This window comes from Ursus maritimus, unplaced genomic scaffold, assembly GCF_017311325.1.
Source record: "Ursus maritimus isolate PB19 unplaced genomic scaffold, ASM1731132v1 scaffold_4, whole genome shotgun sequence".
Taxonomy (NCBI): Eukaryota; Metazoa; Chordata; class Mammalia; order Carnivora; family Ursidae; genus Ursus; species Ursus maritimus.
This window is the reverse complement of record NW_024426552.1, coordinates 56729638-56755127: the sequence shown is the minus strand read 5'-3', so window position 1 is coordinate 56755127 and position 25490 is coordinate 56729638. Positions and strand designations below refer to the sequence as shown.

General features: G+C 44.4%; 1 protein-coding gene across 2 annotated transcripts in view; it reads right to left on the bottom strand.

Annotated features, from left to right (window-relative positions):
- Positions 1–25490, bottom strand: part of GTPBP8 (GTP binding protein 8 (putative)) — a 183486-nt gene that overhangs the window by 76660 nt on the left and 81336 nt on the right. The window contains exons 7-8 of one of the 2 annotated variants that reach the window (XR_005832186.1): positions 23799–23933; positions 1693–1846 (exon numbers count right to left, since the gene is read on the bottom strand). The gene's annotated coding sequence lies outside the window, so the exon portion shown is untranslated. Of the gene's footprint in view, positions 1–1692; positions 1847–22672; positions 22837–23798; positions 23934–25490 lie in introns of those variants that run through there. The other variant, XR_005832187.1, reaches the window with a different exon arrangement.

The window sequence follows — 25490 nt, the reverse complement described above, 5'->3', positions numbered from 1 at the left end:
AGTTTTCCTGGCCTCTGACTTGATGAGAGTACAGGACAGTTTTGTACCAGAGAGACCCTTCTGAAGCCCTACTCCCTCCCTCCGTTCTGAGAGAGTGTCCTCATCACACCAAAGTGAATGATGTACTCTTATCTTTCTTCCTGGCAAGACTATACTTTTCTCCAATGTTCTCAAACTTTTTTGACTATGGCAAAAGGCACTTACTCCGTCTTTTACCATACGAAGTTACCTCCCCCACAAAGGTGTTTTTAATCATTTCAAGCTTCACAAGGCAGATCCTCATAGCCAGCTGTGAGCCTTAGACCATCCTTGGAAGATCACTGTTCCAGACACAGGCCCAGTTTTAGTGGAACTTTTCAGCAGAAGGATTCCATCCCTTTCTTGGCAGTCTGCTCAACTCTGCCAGCATATATGCTATGCCCACTGTGTGTCAGTGGTGCAAGACAACTCCAGCTCCTTCCAGTGAAAGATGCCACCAAAGCAGGAAGTAACTTTGGAGATGGAAGGGTCAACTTGAGGGGGCTGGCAGGTCTGCAGAGGCTGTGTTTTCACCTGGAAAGAGTTGAGCAAGAAGGCCAGACATGTGGTGAAGAAGGGGCCTGAAGGTTGCTGGATAATTTGCATGCACACCACTGAGAGTGGAGGGGAACTATTAGGGAACAATGGGTCCACCAGAAGGTCTTCTCTGCAAAAAAACCCTTCTAAATAGTTTTACAACTACAAGAGCTTCCTCTGCTTTGCTCACAAGCCCAGCCAAACTCCCTCTGTGATGTGGAGAATAGAGATGTTAAGGGGCCAGACCCTCCAAGAGGAGTTTGAAAGGAGTGCTGTGTGAAGACTCTTTGTCCCCCAAAGTTCTCTGTTTTGGGGACAATGCCTGAAATTATCCAATTATCAGGAAGTCATATCTGAACTAGAAAATCAGGACCTTGAGCTGGAAAGTGCTGATGAAGGTGGGGAAGTGGGTTTGGTCCTAAGTCAAGGGTCCTGCTCAGGTGAAACATCCAAGGGTAGAGCTACATCAAGAACATCTTGATGGAATGCCAAGGGTCACCTAATTCCTAGGTAAGAACAAATGACTAGCAGGGAGAGAAGCACAGAATGGGGAAATAGCTGAACCCAAGAGAAAAAAACACCTTTTCCATGGTTTTTCCTACCATCAGTTGTGGCCACAAGTATCATATTTTAAAGAAGAAACCATGTCTGTCATCTACTGGTCATAGCAGCTCAACACACATTTTTAACCCCCCATCTCTTATGGAGAAATAACTGAACACAATAAACTGTATTCTTTGCTTGCAAAATTCTTTTTTTCAGTTTAATGTTAGACTTTTCAGCCAGAAATATTTGCCCTGAAGCTCCTTAGTAAATACCCTTGTTGAAGACCTCACAAAACACTGCTGACAACTCCAGCAAGTTCTTCAAGACAATGCCCATTCACTGAAATGCTACTGATACACACTCATGTATGCAAACCTCTTCAGACTTGCCTTTAGAAAGATGCAATTTGTGATAGTACAGGGCAACAGAAGGTCACATAAAACACACACACACACACACACACACAATCATGTGAGTACAAAACAAAACAAAAACAAGTAATTAATGAATTTTGTGAGTCATCCTAATAATATAATCTCCCAGTTACTTTCAACATCTGACAAAGGCATTGAGATTAGCATGGAAAATTACCAGTTGCTGTGTGTGTGGCATCCTAACAGCCCGTCTTCATTCTGGCATTTACTTATGGAAGGGTGATGACAATCTGCTCATTTGCACCACCATCAGCTCAGGGACAGCAATCACGCCTGTTGATGAAGTCGGCCCAGGTGATCATAGCAGCATCCTATAGACATAAAGCAGCCATAAGAAACACAACCTCAGTTTTCCCAGTTATAAAATGGGGCAATGCATAACCTCTACCTACTTTACTAGATGGATGTCAAATAGTCTAGATAGGCTAGATAGCCTAGCTAGCTAGTCTGTGGAAAGGCATGGTACAAAGCATCGCCACTGCTATCATATGGTAAGAAACTTAACTCCAGGACCCTAAAAGGTTTTACGCAGAAGTCCAAGCAAGAGCTTCATTTTGAACCTCATCAAAGTGTTCCTTGATTATTAAGTGTAAAAAGGATCTTAATTTTTAAAAATTTAAACTATAAGCATTCCTAGAGTGTGGTCTAAACAGTAGTATTAAAATGAGGCTCCTGTTCAGTCATATCAGCTATCACCTACTTCCTCAGGTGTTTTGCTTCTTTGTCCTCCTCTTCCTTCTGGAAACCTATAACCCTTCAGTCTGTGTGTGTGTGTGTGTGTGTGTGTGTGTGTGTGTGCACGCACATGCGCGCGCCTGCGTGCATACTGGTAGAGCCAGTGGCTCAGGTCTCAGGGAGATTGCAGATGCTGTGTCTGGATTGCCAAGTAAGGCTTTGATTTTCTTTGTTCTTGCTGCTGGAGCCTCCTAGGCTGATTAAGTCGGGGGCTTCTCCCAGGTTTTGTTGGCCCATGAATGGAGCCTCTTCAGTGCTCACTGGAGTGCAATATCATTGATACTTCCTCCCCCTGCCTCCCTTCCTCTCCCAGCCCAGCTGAGCTGATGGATTAATCCTGCTGTGTACTTGGAGGGCTCACTGGCAGAAATGCAAGCTGGGGTAGAAAAAGAGGGCTGAGGTTGGAAGGGACCATGGAGACCTTCCTCCTAGCATCTAAACCCTTCATTCCGCTGAGCTGAGGCCCAGTGTGGGGCAGTTAGGGGCCTGGCCCGAGCCTGGCAGCAGCTAGTCAGGGTGAGCCTTAACCTCCAGGGCCATCTACTCTTGCCACCACTGACACTTCGGAGAGGAAGACCTGCCAGAGCTCTGTGGCTCTCATTGTAGAGTAGTAACCCCACATCTAGACACACCTTTTGTTCACTGATGTATCCCTGTCCAGCACTGATAATGCTGTCTACATCATAGTAAACACTCAAAAAAAATTTTTTTTAATAGTATGAATGAATGAATGAATCAATGAAAATTACATTCCCTTGCATTAGCACTGAAGAAGAAAAACACATGGGGAGGGAAAGGATATGCACCTTCTTTCTTCTTGGCTTTCAGTCCCTCCCCAACCCCCACCTTCCTCATCCCCAACTCCAATCACTGTCTCCTGGCTTCCTCTCCTCCTCCTCCTCAAAATAACGTGGTTCCTCATCTTCACAACAGAATAAAAATAGCTGACAGACATTTAGAAGTAACACCTTCATTTCAGAAAAACTCTAAGCCTTAAGCCAAGAGGATGCACCTCTAATGGTAGAATTACAGGTACTGGCCAATAAATAGGAATGGGGTAAGAGGTAATAGACCTTTGTGGGGCTCATTATAATCCAGCACATTCATAGCCTTGCCATACTATGGGCTATTGAAATGGAATTCCAGAGAATCTTTACCACTGAACATGGAATAGTGGCCAGAGAGCAGCCAAATCTCATTAGCAAATTGATCTGAGAAAAGTAGGGCATTTGTATGGTGATGTCCCCAGTGTAAATTAGCAAAACTTTTAAAAATGCAATTTCGTAATACATGATGAGGACAAAAAATATTTAAACCATTTGATACAGACATCTTACTTGTGAATTTATTCTAAGAATGTAGTAAAAAATAAGAGAAAACTTTGTGCACAAGAAGTACATTGTCAAATTATTTCTAATAGTTAAAACTTGAAAAAAAAAAAAACAGAAACAAAAACCAAACCCTAAGTGATGAATAACAATGAGGAAAAAAACACAAGGTAAATTACACCACAGTAACAGATCTGACTTATACTACATGTGAACAATTTACTAGCTGTAAGAACTTAGGTATAATATCTAACATCTCCAAGGCTCAGTCTCCCTGTCTGTAAAATGCCTTCTCTGTATTAACAGTGCCTAATTCATGGAGCTGTGAGGACTAAATGAGATCATTGTTATCACTTATTTCTATTATTATTATTTCCATAGGTGGCATTGTTTCTTTGTGGAATGAATCAGTGGAGCTAAATCTCCCAACATTGTAGTTAAATGCATATTACAGGAACCATGCTGAGGCCCGAGGCCCCCTTATGAGCACACATCTTCTTATCAGTATGGATTTGGGATTTGATTTCAAACAGGCAGGACTAGAAGGTATCTTTGCCCAGAGGTTGCCTCACATTTTCACCCCCCATTAACCAAAAATAACTTGGCTTTGAAAAACAGGGCAGATAATCCCTTTCTTTCAACTGTTCTGCCTGGGTACATTCTGTGGAGGGAGAATTGTGGGCAGAATGGAAAGGACAGAGGTGAAAGGGTCCAATTAATGAGATAGCTTCTTCTAAGGCTTTGCAGCCGAACTTGCATTTAACCATGGAGCCACTCACAAAGCTTTGACCTGCTCCCCTTCTCTCAACCCCCAACTCAGTTCTCAAATCTGTTGTTATTTCTGGGTTGTACAGACCCGGAACCCCTCAAAGAGCAGGAGATGCCTAATTGGGGAAGCTCTGGGAGTCATCATTAATGAGCACTCTGGTCTTGGACCTTGAAAAAAAAAATCAACCCATTGACTCAATTTGCACAGCTTTATCCTTTTTCCCACCCCCTCTTGCCCCTTTATTTACCTACCGCAGATTGGCTCCAAATCTGGGATTTTTCTCTTTTTAACTGTTCATGGGATGGTAATTTGATCTTCTTGGCTGCTTGTCTATTTGTCTTATTGTTGGAGTAGTGTGTGTGTGTGTGTGTGTGTGTGTGTGTGTGTGCGTGTGTCTACTGGCAAATATGTTTACAGTGAAGTTCCTAGGGCTGCTCCTGGTGCTTATGAATTTATGCCCATGGACAAGTTGGGGTACACAATTCTTGGGTATAGCTTATGTATCTTGAGATTTAAGTATCTGTTCACATTTGTATATCTGAGTATTTGGACATATTTATATCAACTTTGATGTTGGCCAAAGAGAACAGCCTGCCAAGAGAAGCATATGTTTCCTACTTAAGGATTTCTAGAATGACTTAACTCTCCAAATGAATGAGAGAGGAGGCGATGCTATGCAAGGCTTGCAATTATACTCCACATGCTTTCTAGATTATTTAAGAAACCAAGGAGGACCACCTTGTGATTTTCATGGGCCCTACATACTTTTGCCTAAGTGTGCCCCTTCCTCCATATAAAATTATTAAAAATTATTCTTTATAACTCTGTTGGTATACATTATATTCATTTTTTCTCCTGATTTTATAATACATTAAAACATTTTCACAGATCCTTAAAAGGATCATGGGCTCCTGGCTCCATGCCTGCCACACCTAGTGGGTGTTGGCGTGGAGCTGGGACATAGTTAAGGGGGGGGACTGTGGTGAAGGGGACCCAAAGTTCTTCCCACAAAAGCTCTACTGCTTTAGAATTCCATTAAAAAAACATCTGAGAGGTTGTGGATTTCTCATATAAAATCTATGACGGACATTTCTTGTTTACCAGCAGGAAGTAAGATTATGGTGGTTCTTATAGGCAGTCAGACTTGGACGTGAATTCCAACCCCACCACCTACTAGCCATGTGAACTTGGGCAATCATTTATCCCTCTGAGCCTCAGTTTCCTCATTTTAGTATATAGAAAATAATACTGCCCTTGTGGCGTGGTGAGAATTTAAGGAAGTGACAGAGGTAAGATGCACTAGCCCCACGCCTGGCCCTCTGGGTAAGCAGGCATTACCTAACAGCTGTTATCATTTATTTCTCAGTTCTCCTTGGGGGCTTTGGTGCCGCATGAATTTAGTCACCTGGCTCGAAGTGCTATTAAATCTTGGGGTAGGCATGTACGCAGGTGAGAAAAGTCTGGCGTTCTTAGTGGAACAACTTACTAGATGCTTGGGACACAGTGATACCCCACAAACAGTTCCCCTAAGCTGGTTCTCAACTTTTCTGGCTGAACCTTACGCCCACCCTCTGGCTCCAGTGTGCCAGATTCTTGCTATAGCTCGAGACAACTGCCTTCGAGGTTCCAACCCCCGCCCCCCCGCCGGAACCTTGAAGAATCATAGCCCACTCTCAAGTGTCCATCCTTGATTCTTCTTTCCCACTCTCACGGTAAGGTTTTCCATTATAGCCCCCCACCTCCCCAAGTTTAAGTTTCATGTTTCTCCCCACATTTCATTTCTCTAGTTCGTCCTTGCATCCCTCCACATATCCTAAAATTAACGGCTCCCTTTTTTCCCCTTCCTACTTAGCCTGTGCCAACCAGGGGCTGCACCTGCAATGTTTCATTTATAAAATCTTCCAGATAACACTGCCAGGTAGTCATGATCATCTTCACGTTCACAGAGGAGGAAACTGAACCTTACAGCAGTTAGGCAACTCCCAAATCAGTCTGATGGGATTTGAATCTGTATTTTCTGGTGCCAAACACTTAGTAGGCTTTTTCCATTAATTAGGTCCACAGTTCTTTATATGCAATTTTTCACATCTAAAAGAAGAGCTCTAAAAATCACAAAATGTTTTTTTCCTTAAAATTGTTTTTTTCCCCCCCGGTTAAAATCTGTGATGAACTTCTGTGAGGCTGGTTCTAATATTCATTTATCTCAATTGGGGTGATCAATAACAATAGGACCTCCTATGCACTGGTTTTTCAGCTAAGCATGCTATTACTTAAAGTTTAAAGAAGTAACGAGGCCCAGACCAGAGTATTCCCCTCCCAGCCCAAGTGGTACAGGGCTCCCTGTGTCCCAGAGGTGACCCTGCAGAGTAAGTGAAGACAAGCATGTTGAAACTCTGAACCGTAATCCTGCAGCTAAGCCAAAGCAATATTCCATGTGGGCTGCTATTAGATTTCCCATCCAGGTCCCAGCAGAGCTGAGGCAAACTGGCTAAGCAGCTCTTCCCAATAAGCAAATCTGGACCATAGCATAGCAAAATAAATCTCCCAAGTCGGCCATCGAAGGGAGAAGACTGAATCCTGCTGCTGACAAAGGGGTCCATGGGACAGCTCATGGAAAAGGCAAGAGCAAAACAGCCAGCTGAGTGTCCTTTGCTTAGGATAACAAGATGTTTAGATTACGAGATAGCACATACGTGAACGCCTCATTGAGTAGCCCTCAGTAACAATTCCTACTCTGCCCCTTAAAACACTGGGATCAGTGGGTATACTGGGTGTTCAAAGTGGAGCTGTATAGGCAGAAGAGAAGGAGACACAGAAGAGACACCAGCTCTGAGGACTTGAGCCTAGGACCTGAGATGTCTGGTCCCTGGTATTTCCCTCCATAGTGAGTGGTAGTGTCTTTCATCCCTTGATAAGAGGGAGCTGAAACTCAGCCAAAAATACAGCCTCTCCAGGTCTCTGAGATTTGGAAACCTGACAAGAATGTGATGTGGGAAGGAGCGGATAGGTGTGGATGTGGAGATTGCTGGTGGAAACCTACTGCCAAACTGTCATCTGTGAGGCCCAAGCCAGGCTGGTCTTCCTTAGGGAGCTGTCAGAAGTGGATCCCTGTGAGGCTGGTATAGATGGACATGGAGTAATGGCCTTTCAGACAATGGCTCCAAGCCAGAGAATCTGCAGAACCTCATCCAGGGGAGGGACAAATCAGTGGGGAGTGAGCATTTAGCCATAAAAGCTCTCAAAGCAACCCCCAACTTCATATCTCACTTCTCCATCCTAATTCCAGAAATGGCTGAGGAGAGACCTTTGGGTTCTTCCTGTTGGAATAATGTCATTTCTGTGTATGGACTTCACTTCAGTGAGATGATGTGATCCATCCCTCACCAGAACAGGGAAAATAACACTTTTCAGACTGGAATAGAACTTAATCTAACATACTTTTGGGCTCGGCAAAAGTACACTGAGAACCTTGTCTCTTCTTTCTGGGGATTGTCTCAGTTGAGGGTGGGAGGAGATTGGGAGAAGAGGTTCATATGAAAGAAGACAGCATCGGGTGTGGGTGCTTGGAGATTCATTAGGTTCTCCGGTCACTTAGATGAAAAGGTACAAAGCCTAGCCCATCACTTCCAACATCCTGGTACTTAGATGCCGTCAGGGGCAACTGCTAACGACGCACTGAAGGGTATTCACTGTGGGAGAATTAGAGATTTGGAAAGTGCCCTGGACAGCATCAAAGACTACTCATATTAAGGGCTGAGCACATAGATGCCCAGGGAGGCTAAGGGATATTCTTAAATGATGGAAGAAATGCAGATGAAAGAATCACCTGGTTCACCTGTGGCACCTTGGCGTAGTCCAGGCCTGGTACCAATAGCTACATCTACACCTTCTTGATAAAAGGGAAGAGAATGCATGGGATCCGTGGGTGGCTCAGTCAGTTAAGCATCGGCCTTTGGCTCAGGTCATGATCCCAGGGTCCTGGGATCCGGCCCGCATTGGGTTCCCTACTCAGCGGGGAGCCTGCTTCTCCCTCTGCCTGCCGCTCCCCCTGCTTGTGCTCTCTCTCTTTCTCTCTCTGACAAATAAATGAATAAAATCTAAAAAAAAAAAAAAAAAAAAAGGGAAGAGAATTCACCCATGCAAGCTTCTCTTTGCTCATATGTAAAATGAGGAAACTGGATAATGCCAAGTGTTGGCAGAGATGTGGGCACAGTAGACCCTCATACGCTGCTGGTGGAACACGGAGAGGGTAGCCATTTGGAGAGCAATCTAGGGCTACTCAGTCAAATTAATATTTACAAACTTATGATCCAGCAATTTTACTCCCAGAGATATTCTTCCAAGTGAAACACTTCCAATATTCCATAGGGGATATATACAAGGAAGCCTATTCCAGTACTGTCTGTGGTGTCAGGGAGTTGGAGCCAAGCTGCTAGTCTTCGGGGATGCATAGATAAAGTATGAGGAGGCCCTCCCTGAAGTCCTACGTAGCAAATAGAAGCAACAGATGAGACCAGCGCATGGCAACATGCGTGGTCTTAGACGGTACTCAGTGGGGGAAAACGTAAGAAACAGGCTGCAATATATACCATATTTCCATCAAATCTAACTATCATTTATTGTACTGTACACCATTATTTTATGTCTTGACCAAGAAAGTAAAAACTCTGCCAGTTAAGCGATGACATACCATTGATTGCAAAGTGCACCCTGATGTCAGAGATAAAATGTGGAAAAACATTGTTTTAGCACCCACTGATGTAAATAAAAACACACATGCACAGGATAATATCTTCTGCAAGAATACCTTCAAAAACATATTAAACATGGGCACCTGGGTGGCTCAGTCAGTTAAGTGACTGTCTTTGGCTCAGGTCATGATCCTAGGGTCCTGGGATCGAGGCCCGCATCCGGCTCCCTGCTCAGCTGGGAGCTTGCTTCTCCCTCTCCCTCTGCCACTCCCCCTCCTCGTGCTGTCTCTCTGTCAAATAAATAAAGAAAATCTTTAAAAAAATACCAAAATATATTAAACATGTTGCCTGCAGCCTGTGGCAGTGAAATGGGAGCGGCTATGGGGATACAGAGAATAAACAAAGGAACACAGGAGCTTTGCACAGACCAAAGATGATAAAGTGGTTAGCTCCGAGTACCTGGAGGACCAAGTGTGAAAAGGTGTGTACTAACACCAGCTTTGGGTTTGTGGTGAGAATCACTGAGATAACACAGACGTGGGCCACAGCATAAAGTAGGGTTCAGAGTTATTTCTCCTCTCTCTTCATCTTTGTACTTGAAGATGCTGCCCAGGATAGGAGTTGAAGAGAAAGGTTCAATGTCCTGAGTGTCATATACTTCCTTCAAATACAAGGACCGTAAACTTGGGCTTGCTTCACGTTCATGCTCCAACGCACTGTCCATAGACGTGGAAAACAGCAAGCAGTCTTGCTTTTGTAACCCTGGGAGCCCATTTGATTATCTGTTTACAAAGAGATATAAAAGCACCATGATAGAGAGGGTAAAGGCACTGATGAAGATGATGATAAAACCAGTGTTTTAGCACTACTTAATTTCCAGAAATTCTTTGGTTGATTTCCCAATTTCTCTGGAGGAGCAGTACAAAATCAATCCAATAAGCAAATCACACACAAAGCCTCTGCAGTGGCTGCCAGAAAATGGGCTAACTTCCCAGAAAGCTGCTCTTACGGTCTCGTATTAAATAACAGGCTCAACCTGAATCATGAAGCACTTTCTGGAAGGAGCATTAAGGAAAGACGCTACAATGCTTAAGGTGCTCTGGGAAGGAAGCGTGATGGCCAGTGAGGTTCACTGAAAATGAAACAAATTGTGGTTGTCAGAAATGTCTTCCCCTGAGATTCCAAAGCGGAGAATAAATTCTCTGAGTGACTCGGTTAGACCACTTACAGATATACTGAAGAAATGTCTCCTCCCCAAAATGAGTAAAGGCTCCTAGATTTGAGGTAAAAAATATATCTTGGTTTCTAAAACTTAGGCAGTGGCAAACTAAACATTTTAGTAAAACTGGACGAGGGGGCCACACTGCAAGCTTGCTGACACTGGAGACAGCCGCTGTGACATGCTGGCCACGGTGAGAAGGGCCGTGTTCTTACAGGAGAGAGAACTGCTCTGGGTTTTCTGCGTTAATGGAGGTTTAATAATAGAGGGTTGTCACCTACAGTGTCTGGAAACCCCAAATATACCATCAAGATTTATAAGAGAGAGGAGGGGAGAGTGGGGGCTAGGTGTCTGCCCTCTTACAAGGGGACAGGGACTGGGGAAAGAAGCTATAGAATCTCTGGGTTTCTGGATGTCTTCTTTCTTTCCCTTCCTTCCCCTACCTCTTGAATTTTAGCCGTTCCCCTCTGTGTAAGGAGTCTCTAGAGTCCCTCTAAGTTCAAGAGCTTTTCCATTTAATATCTTGGGCACAGTGGATAAGAATCTTTCTCTCCATCTCCTATATTTACAAAGTCTTGTTGGCAAAGACAAAAGAAAAACTGTTTCCCTTAGATTTTGAACCAAAGACACTTGGAGGAAATTAACAACCCGGATTTAAACCCAAGTAATGCCCGTGTCTTCAGTTTTGCATTATTTCCCCTAACTCTGAGGCCAGCAACGGCTAGTCCTGAGTGGGGAGTCCAGCCAGGAGCAACGCTGCTTTTCAGGGAGAATCTTCAGAGTGGGCTGAAAGGAGGGGCAAATCCAGGTAATTCATGATTCACTCATTCATTCACCCTCAAATTTTCTAGACCTAGAGAATTTTGAAGCTGGGAAGGGTCTCACGCATCATCTGGCCAGCAGCTCCCAAATTTCAGGGGGAGGGGATCCTCAAAGGTAAAAATGTGGCTCTGAAAGCTTTTCTCCAATAACTATAAAAGCCTCAAAGGAATCATACATTTAACTTCCAACAAATTCCCCAACTGATCATGTGCTGAGCAATTCAGTTGTTAGCACTGAGGGGGCTCTGGTCAGCTGGTGGTGACATCATTGCAAAAATATAGGAATGGGTGCCTTCGTGGTGACAAAACTGGGAACCTGAAGTCTAGATTAAATTGCCCTTTGTAGGTTTGGTAAGCGAGGTTCTCAGTGAGTGTGACAGGTTCTTATAGAATGACTGGGTGGACTTTCCAGAAACTCCAAAAGGCAATAAACTTTCTGCCTCTCAGGCCAAGTAAAGTCTCTGAATGAATGGAGATTTTAGTGTTTTCTTGTATAGTTCAAGATTAGGTTTGAATAAGTAGCATGTCATTTTTTTCACATTGTTATCCTGCTCAGGATAGGATGCTGGAGACGGAACTTCAAACAGAATACAATCTGCTTTCCCAATTTTTCTTGGAGACTCAGCATTTGGCCCAATCCTTAGAGCGGGATGCAGACATGGATGGACACATTCCCTCTTGATTTTTTTAGGAAGAAAACAAACACCAGCCCCCAAACCTGAAATCCTGTTTGTCTAAGCAGTCTGTTACTGATGCATTAAATGAATGGTAGCTTAAGATTTAGCAGTTTTTGGGGCGCCTGAGCAGCACAGTCATTAAGCATCTGCCTTCGGCTCAGGGTGTGATCCCAGCGTTCTGGGATCGAGCCCCACATCAGGCTCTTCTGCTAGGAGCCTGCTTCCTTCTCTCCCACTCCCCCTGCTTGTGTTCCCTCTCTCACTGGCTGTCTGTCTCTGTCAAATAAATAAATAAAATCTTAAAAAAAAAAATTTAGCAGTTTTCTTCACAATACTAAACAAGCTACTCAAAGTAACCCTTGAGAATAAGGCCCTGTATAAATTAACCACACTATCTCACAAGACTGAAGTGTCCACAGAAAACAGTACTTTCTAATGCTGGGAAGTTTTCTATGTGTGTCTAGCTACATGTTGAGAAGCAGGTTCTAAGAGGACAGGGAAATTGAAAGAGCACGAGAATCAATTGCTATATTTTGTCATTCTCCTTTGTCCCATCTGGAAAATTAATTTTGCTCATCTGAAGGCCCTAGACTGTCAGGAAAAATAAGGTGAAAGCACGTCAAGCTAACATACATTTAAATTAGGTAATACTGCCAACAATTTCCTAGAATTTCATTGATGCTTGAGCAGCAGGTGGTTGGGACCATGTGAAGAGGTTCACTAAGGAAGAGAATCTTTGTCTTCAGGACTATTCAAGCATGAAAAGTTTTCATAGCTTCCAGAGAAATGTTGAGGGGAATCTGAGCCCCTCTTACTTAGCCACTCATTTCTGAGACCTAACCATTCTTTAAAAAAAAAAAAAAAAGATTCTATTTACTTATTTGAGAGAGAGCACGCACAAGCAGGGGGGTGGGCAGAGGGAAAAAAGGAGCCCAATGCCTTACTCCATCCCAGGACCCCAGGATCATGACCTAAGCTGAAAGCAGACAACCCACTGAGCCACCCAGGGACCCATGAGATCTAACCATTCTTGGTCTCACTTAGATTTCAAGAGAACTTGAAAATCCAAAAAAGACTTGATAAAGACTTTTTAAGGTAATTATTTTGTTCTTATATTCTGAGAAGGAGCAAAGAGATGGGAAGAGGACCCACCATTAACAGCACATGGGAAGAGAGGTGCTAATCATGACTGCTTCTCCAAGGCTATAGCTTACGCTTTTTATTTACTTTATTGAAATACCATAAAATTCACCAATTTAACATGCACTATTCAGGGTGTTTTAGTACATTCACAAGGTTGTACACCTATCACCACTGTCTAATTCCAGAACAACCCTTCCTCTCCTTTGCTTGTATTGTAGGCCTGCCTCAATTATACAACGTTACTCCATCACTCAACAAACATTTGTTGGGCACTTAGCAAACTCTGGGCACGGGATAATTTAAACCTACCCTTTGTCACAGAAGCACCACAGCACAAAGTGCCAAACCTTATCTTAGGGATCAAAGCCTTCAGGGGTACAGTAAAGTGTGCAGGGGTGGGACTATGGTAGGTAGGGATGGGTCTTCTGCCAGTGGCTTGGTGCCGGCCATGGGGGAGGAACTGTGATTGACAGTGAGTGTGCAGAAGGATCATATGCTCTCAGGAAGGTTCCTTTAAATACTCACAGGCTCCCGGCTTTTAGGAGTCATCACCTCCCCAAAGGAGGTTGGGCCAGCAAACCAGCCCTGCGCATTTCCAGACTCCTACCCCTCTCATCCACATTTCCTGCTCATTCCGTGTCCAGCTGCAAAACTTCTTTCCATCATTAGCAAGTTCGGTTTTCTTTTCTTTCCCTTAGTTTTCTTTTGCATATCTTTCCTCCATTATTTCCCCTAGAAACTTCCTTCACTTTTATCATCTTTTTTCCTTCATTTCTCTTCCTTTTACCCAGTCTTCCCCCACACACCCCAGGAACCCAGCAGGCTTGGGTGGAAGAGTTGCCACGGAAGGAACTGCTTAGAGCTAAGAAAGAAAGTGTGTCTCCTCTCCATACACACTGACATATAAAGAACATGAGAACTCGATTCGGTGGTCTCTCCCTTCCTGCAATGCCATTACTTATAATTATATTAACATAAAATAATAGCTATTAAGCTCTTACGGTGAACTAGACACTCTACTGAACTCTTCACAGGCTTTGTCTTATTTAATCCTCACCACAATCCAGTAAGGTAGATGCTGTTATGATCCCCAGTTTACGGATGGGAAACCCCAGCCTTAGAGGGGTTAAAACACTTGTTTGATATCATAAGCTAATAAATGGTGGAGAGGCACTCAAAGCCAGCTCTGTTTGAGTGCAAAGCCTAGACTGTGATTTATAATGCCTTACTTTCTGGGCTTCTATCTTTCCTCGGACCCACCTCCCACTCAAGCTGGCTCCCTCTCTCTTTCTGAAGCGAACTTTGCAATAGAGTTAGTTGGCTTCTCTCCAGCGTTAGCAAGCTGGAGGATCCTTGGCATGGGCTTAGCTCTGAGCTCCATGGAGCATTGTAACTGCTGGTACTAGGGTAATAAAATCTTAACAGTCTCCAAAAAAGACGGCTGTAAATTCTTCTGAAGTCCCACTTTGGGTGTAAAGGTTCACGCCTCTCTTCCCCCTCCTCCTCTCCTTCCTCCACCCCCGCCTCCGTGAACTCTCCCGGGTTTCATGAAAGGGGCCATGCATTAAAACAAGGCACAGAAATCCCAGCAGCCTCCAGCTGCAGCCAGGGTTGTGTTTTGTCTAAAGAACGTTCTTTTAAAAAAAAAAGTTTGGACCAACTTTGTTCAGGATCATAGACACATAGCTTAGGCTTTGGGGAGCAATAGAGAGAAGAAAGAGGCAGAGGAAAATGGCCAAGAAGGATAAGAGAAAGGAAACAAGAATAACCCTGAGCATGTAAGGATGCCCAGAAAAAAACTTTGTGAAAACAACACCCAAGGGGCTCTGGGATTTTTCCTCTCTCGATTATTTTTAATATTGTTACCTGGGCCCTGACAAGCCAGCTGTGGTCTTTCTGAAAAATTCATTTGGCTCTTTGGAACTGAGCTGGGAAATCAGTATCAGCAGAGGCCGGAGAGGGACTCAAAGCTCATTTCTTCCTTCAGGGGGCAAGTGAACAGATTCGGAGCACCTGAGAGGCTGGTGCGGGGAGAGTAACTAAGGGGTCCCTTTCAGAGTTCCCTTGCTGCCCTGCCTAAGACCTGACCGGCTCACATTTAGAGAAGGTGTGAACGTCAGACAGTGACCTGGGAAAGTGACCCCTGGGACAGATGTCTTAGGAGCCATGTGACCTAAGTCCCAGGCATCACACCACAAGGTCGCTTTGACTCCCCTCCCCCAAGGAAGAGGCAGTCCCGGAGGGCCGAGCTCAGAGAATGTATGTGCAAGTTAAGGATGGGTGAAGCCCAGGGGCCCTGGGGCTTGATAAACACCATAAAAGGGTTTTATGTGTCCTGTGTGATAAAAGCCAAATGTACTTGTCCAAATCCTGCTTCCCTCTTAGTTTCTAAACCCTTGTGCATTTCCCAGGAAATGAAATCGGCGTTTGTCCCATTCCTATACCACTGCTTCATTGAAAGGAGGGTAGGCTAGAGTTGGCTTATGTACCAGCAAGTCTAGAATTTGTTTCTTTAATATACTTCTAATGCTTTTCTGATCAAGATTGGAATACGACGGCAGGACCAGCAGTAACTAAGTCTGTCCTTCACTGGCCAGCTGGTCAAGGACATGACTGCTGCCAAAGCGTGTGTGTGTGTGTGTGTGTGTGTGTGTGTGTGTAAAGAAGAAGTGTGGTGGGGACTGGATAATTTGCTTTACCACTCTTTGCTGAACCCCATCTGAAATATGAGTCGAGTGCTTAAAGAAACTTCCAGAGTTGTTTTGTTCTTTTCCTTTCTTCAGATGTCATTTTGGGAGGAATGTGCAAATTTTTTCTATTTTCTTCTATATATATTTCAAGTCTCCTTAAAGGCAGGGATTTCGTCTTATGCATTTCTCTGAGTCTAGCAGAGTACCTGGCACCCAGTATTTGCTCAATTATTATTTGTGGAAGGAAAGTCGACATCGATAAGGGAGCTCATTTTAGCCACTTTCTTGAGCTGTTCCTTGTGTCTCCTTTTCCGTCTGTAGCCCTCTTGTCTCCGAAGTCCCCAGACTTCTCTCTCTCTCTCCTCTTTTATTTTTAATACTTAAAAAATATTGCCTTTCTACAGACAACTTCCAAATTCCTTTGTTCTTGCCACTCCAAACCACCTTCCCCCATCACCACCTTCTGGCTCTTTGGGAACCTTATTTTAGAAGAAAGAAAGCGATAGGGAGAAGATACTCTTTTGGCATCTCAAAGCAGCTGAGACTGCTCTTCTGTGACCCTTTTCCTGGCAACGCTTCCCTCTTTGCACAAGCCCAGAGCTGTGGACCCCTCTGCTGTTCTCATCTGGTGACAGAATGGGGCAGTGCTATCTGCTGAAGTCCAGAGTGAGACGGGGTGGAGGCACCCCTGGGCCCTGGCATCTGGAGAGGGGCTGAGGTGTGGAGGACAGAAGGCAGTCTGTGGTTGGGAGGTCTCAGATGCTGTCCGTGGCAGGGCTGTGCACCCAGTGCTATTGCACACGAAGCCTCGTGGCTACGGGTGAGAGTCCCATCCTTTGGCTGGACACTCCGGGCTACGGTCCTGCTACATTGGCTTTTATCCTAATCTCAAACTCACAATAGTGTGAGACATCTTTGTCTCATTTTCCTCTCTAGAGAAGTAAGCCCTGCCTCTTTCTTGACCACAAAGGAAAGACCCTAAAAAGCTTGACCCTAAAAAGCTTCAAACTGTTTGCAAAGCCTCCAGCCTGCCTATCTACCCTGTGGTTCTCCAACTCGAGTGTGGTTCAGAATCACCTGGAAACCTTGTGAAAGCACAGGGTGCTGAGTCCTACTCTCAGAGTTGCTGTTCAGTGAGTCTTGGTAGGGCCTGAGATTTGGCATTTCTAACAAGTCCCCAGGAGATGCTGATGTCACTGGTCACTGGGGGGACCCCATCTGACCACCAGACCCATTGACCACTCGTCAGAAACCAGTCAGCCCCGGTTTCCCTCAGTCACAGTCAGGGCTGCCAATTACTGAGCTTGCCTCCTGCTTAGCTTTTTTAATGCTTTTCTCTCATCTAACCCTCACAACAACCCATGAGGTAACTACTGTCAATTTTCCCATTTTAAAGAGGAAGAAACTGAGGCACAGAGAGGTTATATATCTGGCCTAATAGAAGTGGTGAAGCTGAGTTTCAAAGCTGGGCGGTATTGAGTGAAGCTTGTGTATCAGTCACTCTGCCATACTGCTTTCATGGTCTAAGGATATTTTTTTTCCGAATGGACGTCTTTTACCTCAGAAACATGGGTCTTTGCAAACAAGGTGCCCTTTCATTCCGAACCTCCCCCTCCCCAAATTTCTCTCTGTGCTGGCTAAGTACAGCAGGAGAAAGCACACATTTAATCTCCATTAAGACCTCCAGACTTTTTGGAGAGGAAGTCTGACTTGGGAAAGAAGGCTGAAGTACTGAAATTTTTAAAGGAAGGCAGTTTTATTGCCTTCAATAACATGGTAACACAAATGAACAACGAGGGAGCATTTCCAAGAATTCCTCTTAGACTTTCGAAATAAATAAATATGGCTCATTTACATATAAACAACTGTATTAAAGAGCAGGGGCTGAGCATTTGAGTTCCGGTTAAAAATACATAAGAATTTTGCCGCTGGTTTTTTAAAGCCTCAATAAGAATTAAGAATCCATGTTGTGGGACGAGCAACCTTTAAGATCACCTCATCAAATGATTCTTTTCCTTTTGCTTCTAGATTCAGGTTTTGGTGTCTCAGGAGATCTCTCTGGCAAAAACCACAACAGGTAACTATTAAGTCGAGGCAAAATATGATGCATACCAGGCAGGCTAGGATTTGATTTTAAATAAAGACAGTTTAGACATCTTGGTGCTTGGCGTCAGCCCGGGTTCCCACACACACTGGGAGTTTAAATCACAGATTTTTCCAGTGATTCTAATGTACAGTGTGTTTAGAGGGGACCAGGGAATCTGCAACATATATTTTCTCAAATTTTATTTTGTTCTTCATTTTTTTTTTTCTTACCGATGTTTTTTCCACCCCAGCCTATGCAATTCAAATGCACCAGACTTTGAGAAACACTGCCAGGTTGTGGGGTGGGAGGGTGGGGGGGATGGTTTTCAGACACTTCAGTGGTTCCAATGCTATCTTCACACCGGACTCACTTACAGCTCTATTAAAAAACACCAATTCCCCCGGGGGCTCTCCTCAAGACCAACGAAAGAGGAATTTTTAGAAGTGGACCTAGACAGTGGTATTAACAAAACAAAAGACCAAAAACAAACAAACAAACAAAAAGTCCCGGGGTGATTCTAATGTGGGGGCCAGTGTTTAAAACCGCTAAGTCTGTTTCCGAGCAACACAGTATACCTGTGTAGCTGAGGGTAAAAAGCAGAAAAGTTGAATACACGATATGCTGAAGGTCTGGATGGATGGGTTGGTATCTTTTCCAAATTAGCAGGAACTCCTTTGATAGAAGACCCTCACTTAGGAAAGAGCTGTTGCCCAGCTAGGAAGCTTCCGTGCGGCCCTCCTGCACCGTAGATTCATCAGATCCCTCTCCTGCGCACGGTGCAAGGGCCACCGCGGGAGCCCATCAGCCTAAGGTGCCTTGGGCGGGGACTTCACGCTCACTTCTGCGGGCCCGCAGGCACTTGGCCCTCGGTCCTGGGCCGCTCTCCGCCGCTCAAATCTGGCAGCCCCACAAACCTCTGCCTCCCGGTGCTTTCTGAATGATATCCCTTCAGCTTCAGCCTAGGGGCTCTGGCTTTTCTGTTTGTTTTCTTTTTTCTTTCTTATTTAAGAAGCTCAAGAGAACTTAAAAGCAGACCCTTGAAAGCTAAGCATTTCTAATCACATAAAGGTGTCTCCGCAGGGCCTGGGCTGAAGAGGGTTTGTTTGGGGGCTTTCATCTTTCTGTGTATCCCCTTCCTTCTTCAAACAATCTTTCCCAGCTCTTATCCACCCAGCTTTGTCGGACGCCCACCCCCATCATCTCCATGTATGGGGCCCAGAGGGTAGAGGAGCGGAGGGGGTGGCCGAGGGCCTGAGGGGGAAGGGAGGAAGCAGCCAGCCCCCATGCTGGGTCCAAGGAGACTTTGTGAGAAAGCCCTTCTCCATCTGCAGCCCAGCCCGGTGGGAGTCAATTAATTCTGAATAACCTAAACCGACAGAGGTATTTGCATTCACAACCTGACTGATGACCGTATAAAATTGATTTATGAATTAAAGTGCTTCCCCTCCCTTTATCCCAATTCAGGCTGTAATTGATTATACGTGCTGCAGCGAAATTAAATAAAAGAAAATTAAAAAGGAAAGAAAAAGGAAAGAAAAAGGAAAGTGAAAAAAAGAGAGGCCCTTGCTTGGCGGTCCAGCCTTCTCAGGGCTCCTCGGGATTAGCCATTCTATTCATCACATATCAGTTTTTCTTTAAAAAGTTACTTCCCCCTTTGTCTCCACCCCACCATGGCTCCCCCCACCTCTGCTATCGCTAGCATTCTCTCCGCCCTCCTCCCACCAGCGATCCTCTGGGGGGTATCGAGCCTGTTACCCTCCTGTTCCCTGGACCTGGACGAGGAGAAGCAAGGAGGGCTTGTCCCAGGTAGCACTGTCCCCACTGACACAGAGGAGCAAGCAAGGGTGTCTTCTATCTTCTGCCTCCCTCTTCTGTCTGAGTCTCTCACCTTGTCCCTTTTCTGACTGCCCCCCCCCACCCTCTGCACGCACACAATCGAAATTTCCTTGTTGGAAATGTTCTCATAAATACGTTTTCATAAGGCATCCATTAATGATAACCTTTTTCATGGCCCATTCCTCTCAGTTGCCAAAGAATAAAGTGTTGGATAAAGAAATAAATCTCTAACTGAAAATTAGACCATTTCTTGGTGCAAGGAGGGTCTAGAATAGGGGACTAGAGGAGCTGGATTTGAACCTCCTAAACAGCATGGGCCAGGCTTTTGAGGTTGGAGGAAGACTGAAAATTATGAGTCATAAGTCCCTGTGCAAGTCACCTGATCTTTCTTGCTTTCATTGACTCCGGTTTAGCATAGGGATAACGGCCTAAACTGAGATAAGGTATGTAAATCCCGTTGAAGTGGGGCTCAGAAGGACATGGCGGGGCCTGCGCAAATATTAGAGCCTACTTCCTTGCTCAGTCCGCTTATGAAGCATGGCCGTGCTGACTCAAGAGTTTTTTGGTAGTAAGATAATCAATGGCTTTCTCCCAACTCCAACCCAGTGTTGCTATTTGAATGACAAACGGAGAATTGGTTTTCATTGCCAAACCAGTCTTGAGAGCAGAGGACTTCTTTATTTTTGTATCCTGACAGATCCTGATGCACAAAATACATCATAACTAGACCCTCCCACTCAACTCACCCTCACTACTTTTTCACCTTTTCTCTTCCCCCTTCTACCTCAGGACAGCCAACGCTGGATCCCCAGTTCCTGCTACTTCTTTTCCTGCCTTAATTGTTGTCTCAAAACCCCATTTCCTACTGTCCTCCTTTCTTGTCTTTGATAGGCACAGTATAGTTCCCTCTCCTCTAAAGTGCTAATGTGCAGTCTTATGGGTGATCTCATGTGAAGTGCTGTTGGCCACGTTTCACACACAGTTAAACCAAGTAGAGGGAGGTTGCATGGGCTTGGCCAGAAGCCCACTTTGCTGACAACCAGCATGATGCTCATGTTCTCCAACTAGGAGCTCTTCCAGAAACAGATCTCTGAAGGTGAGTGTGGGGTGTGAACCCCCAAAGAGTCACCCTGAGAAAACTGACAATTGGATCCTCTTTGGGGAATGTTTAGAAGGTGAGCTATGTGATGAGCAAGTTTCCGATAAATGTTCAGGCAGCTCTAAGGTGCTAACCTGAGAGGGGATTTTAAGTGGAAGCCCCTTCTCATCTCAGGAGGGCCAAACAGCTGCACCTTGACATGGGCTCAGGCATCTTGAAACTTCGTGGGACTACTCCACTGATGGCTGATCTGCAAATTCCCTTTCTGAGACGCAATGAGGGGAGGAAGCTGCTTCAGCTCTTTGGGGTCCTTCACCCTTTAGTACGAAAAGAAGAGCATGCACCCTGAGGAGACAGACCACCTCTGCGGCTTTGCTAATGGAAGCTCCGCAACCCCAGAAAACCCAAATGCATTTTAATATATGGGGAAGTCAGGAGGCCAGCAAATTAACACAGAGAAGAACCCAACGGAAGATGTCTAAAGCTGAGCGTTCTCATTAATAAGAACGTCCCTTTTCTTTAAAAGATTTATCTATTCATTTTTTAGAGAGAGAGACAGAGTGCATGCAAGCGAGAGGGAGGGGCAGAAGGAGAGGGACAGAGAATCTCAAGTAGACTCCGTGCTAAGCACAGAGCCCCACCCGGGGTTTCATCCCATGACCCTGAGATTACAACCTGAGCGGAAATCAAGAACCGACTGAGCCACCCAGGTGCCCCAAGAACATCCCTTTTAAGTGAACCAGGGAACTTGACTATTTCCCTGAGGCTGGAGCAGGGTTTAAACTCACACAGGTGGAAAGGCAATAAGGGTGGGGTACCGGAAAGTATCTAGCTGGCTGCGGAATGACTTCAGAAGACGAAAGCATTCTGTCTGTGGCCTGTGACTGGAAATGGCGTCTCCAAGAGACTTCTAGCACCAAAGTCTAAGTTGCATGGTGGTAATGGGCTCCCCCAGATCAGCCGAGATTGCGTCTTCTCTGCAACGGTTGATATCTTAGGGCTCATCTCACCCTGGTCTGGGATCAGACATGAGGCAACTTGGATATAGCTATGACCTTACCTCTGCCACAGTAAGGAGGAGGACCAAGAGCAGTTGTGAGGACTCAGTAAGTCATGAGGGACCAGTCAGTTGACAAGCCAGGTAGGGAAAGGGTGGGGATATAGACTCCTAGGAGGCTTGCTTCTATCACTCTGCTTCAAAATCGGACAAAGCTGCACATGGATGTTCACAGCAGCTTCATTCACAACTGCTGAAACCTGGAAGCAACCAAGATGTCCTTCAGGAGGTGAATGGAGAAACAAACTGGGTACTTCCATAGGACAGGATATTATTCACAGATAAACAGAAATGAGCCATCCAGCTACAAAAAGATACAGAGGCACATTAAATGCTTATTACTAAATGGAAGAAGTCGATTTGAATGATTCCAACTATCAGGCAATCTGTATGGTTCCAACTACATGAAATTTTGGAAAAAGCAAAAATATGGAGAACCTGAAAAAATTAGTGAATGCCAGGGGGTAGAGGGGGAGAGAATGGATGAATAGGAGGTGCACGGGGGTTCTTAGGGCAGTGAAACCACTGTTTTCATACCTTAATTGTGGATATGTTTCATTGCACATTTGTCAAAACCCACAGAATATACAACACAAAGAGTGAACCCTAATGTGAACTATGGACTTCGGTTAATACCAATGTATCAATATTGGCTCATAGGTAGTAAGAAATGTACCAACGGCAATACAGGATGTTAATAGTAGGGGAAACTATGGAGGAAGGAGGTAAGGGAATGGAAAGGGAGAGATGATATATGGGAATGCTCTGTATCTTTAGTTCAATTTTTCCAGAAACTTAAAACTGCTTTAAAAATAAAGCCTATTATTTAAAAAAAGAGAGAGGGAGAGCCCTTTTTATTCAATATTGACATTTAGCATCTTGTTGGAAAGATCCTACGTAAATGCCAATTTATTTGATCATTCTTAATGAAAGGCAGAAATGACTTCTGAAGACATAAAAACAGCTTGCTAATATGTAGAAAAAGATTCGGGCTGCAATAGCGACACTGTTGGTGTTGCTCAGTAACTCGGAGGAGCCGAGGAGCCGTCCCCACACTGGTGCCACGTCCCACGCTCAGGACTGTCCACAGGGTGCAGCAGTGCTCTCACAAGCAAAATCTGATCCTCTTTAAGCAGTGACTTCCTCTGACCTTCCAAAGACAAAGAGAATGAAAGGTCCAAATTCCCACTTGTGGAAAGAAGGGCAATCTGCAGAGAATGGATGAACGGTTGTTGAAACCACAAGAATGAGATCCTGGAATCAGTGCTGCCGTGATGGCCCAGTCCAAGATTCCTGGCAAGTCACAGAGCCACATCGATGCTTTTCTTTGAACATCTTCACCTCACGCCCAATGGGTTTGCTTGCCATTCTCAGTGCAGACGTTTCTTCTGAACTCTTGCCCACAAATGGTACAGAAAAGGTTTTTCCTTTTGTTTAGACGAAACCCAATCTTAACCTCTGTGACTTCTGCATCTTCGAAAATTCTGGACAGTCAGCCTGAGCTCCTGTCCTGACCTAGGATTACCTTCCTACCTGCCAGACTGTGGCCCAGGCCAGACCAATTTCTCTCCTATTGTTGCTGTGATACTTTGTCTACTTGGCCTAGTTTCCCAATCAAGTCACTGCCCTTACACTCAGTGATCAGACTTCAGGGAAATATGTCATTTATATATGGGAGTCTCTCGAATGCAGCTCAAGAAATTTGTCTGACCTATAAAATAAGACTCTGAAGAAAAAGAATAGTTCTTTTCCTTGGAACCTGGTCCTCTAGCTAAGACGTATGTAAATTAAATGAATAGAGAACAGTTTCAAGCCAAGATAATAAACAAGGGCTTGGCACTGAGGTACTGTCTGTCCATGTAAGTGCCAAGAGGATTCAAAGAAAGGAATAGATACCTGTGGGAAAGCCTTGTCAGTGAAAACTTTTGGGAAAAACTGATATGTAAGATCTAAAAGGAGACTCATTTGTTCTAATGTACACATTTTCCTTGGCCTAGCAGAGTGATTAAAAACAATTGTGGTTTCGGTGTTCAGGAAAAGATAGGATAAAATAGTAAAACCAAACTGGGGAAGCAGAGGAAACACAAAGGAAAAGTAAAAAATTTCACCAACCGTGTATTTTTTCAGTTGAGTTATCCGGTACACATTTCCTGCTTGATGGGATTATGAAGCTTTAAACCAGGTGATTTCAGAACACCTCCCGTATCATCCTTGTCTTCTCCTTCCAGCTTGCCTTCGCTTCTAGTTCTGTTGGAATAGGAAATTAGTAGGATAAAGATGAAGACGTGACTCACCAAATTAAAGGTGCCAAACATAACTCAAAGAGTCTCAAATAAGACATTGTCAATCGTGTCGAATTCAGGGCAGACATGGAGAGGGTGGGGGAGGGAAGTGGAAGAAGAAGAGCCATATTGACTGTGTTTTAAAAGGTAAGTTTGCTTTCAACTCTGCAAATAAATGGGCCATCAGAAAACCTGATGTGTGGCCATCACCTCTAAAGACTGGAAAACAACCATGTACTCAGAACACGGTTTATGTCATTAATATTCTCTCTTTGGAAGAGGAAGACAATGGTACTGCAAGAGTATCGTGATAATTAAAAAAAAACAGATGCATATAAAGCATTTAGACAGTGCCTGGCACATAGGAAGTACTATAGTATCAACTTTTATTATTCATATGTGACAAATAAACACAAAGGGTAAAAAAAAAAAAAGCAAACAAAAACCCAGTCACTCTTAACATTTGATTGGTATATTATTTTTTAGTAACCACATATTTGCTCTTTCCAAAATAAATGATATCTAGGATGGAAATGAGACAGTTTAAATGAATGCTGGTTTGGGTTTAATAACAAATTCATGTTTTTGTTCGGATGAGGAAATAAACCTTAATAATTACATTAAAATGACCTTTGATTGCCATCATGATATTAAGATGTCCAAGACAGGCGAATGTTTAGACTGTTTAAAAACACCCTACTTTTTTTCTGATTAAAGCCTGGTTTAAGAGGATAAACCAGTATCACTAGAAATGGGGGTTCGTTCCAACAGAAGAACCTTCTTTTGACCTGGGGGCCAATGTTCCAAACCTGCTGGAAGAGTGAGTTGTCCAGCTCTTTGAGTTTCCCTGGTGGCCCCCACAAGCACTTGTGCCACACCAAAGCTCCCCTTGCTCTGGAGGGATGTCCTTGCCATAGAATGGCCCCTGCTGGTTGAGCCACACACTGGAAGATGCCTGCAGGAGGAAAGGGTCCCTGATGTGCTCCTCCAAAGCTGTGCATTCAGTGGAGGAAAAGAACAGCTGGCTAGAGAACTCAGCCTTCCTGGCTAGTTGGAAAGGAACATCCCTGAGAGTACCTCATTGAATTCTTCTTATTTCCTCCCATGAAACTGAAAAGTGGGGATACGCAGTATCTTGGCTGCTTGAATGATGTCTCTTCTATTTCTTCCAGCTGTCAACATCTGTGCATCTAAAAGACTGCTTCAGTCCTTAGTCCTTCACGGTTACCTCGGTGAGGGAGATCCTTCACATCATAGGTCAACCTCCAATCTTCTTTTAAACAGACACATTTCAGCTCCCCAAAATTACTTTTTCTCAAAGTACTGGTACTTTGCTTCTCTGATTTCCTACAGATATTCCACAGGAATATTCCGGAGCCAAGTCTTCCATTAAAAGATGCTTGGACAATGGAGCAGCAACCTGAGGAGGAAAGAGTCGGAACTACTGCATGGACATAACTCATCTCCACAGAAGGTCATGAGCAGTTGGAGGGCAGTGAAATTTTAGGGAAAAGCAGGCTTG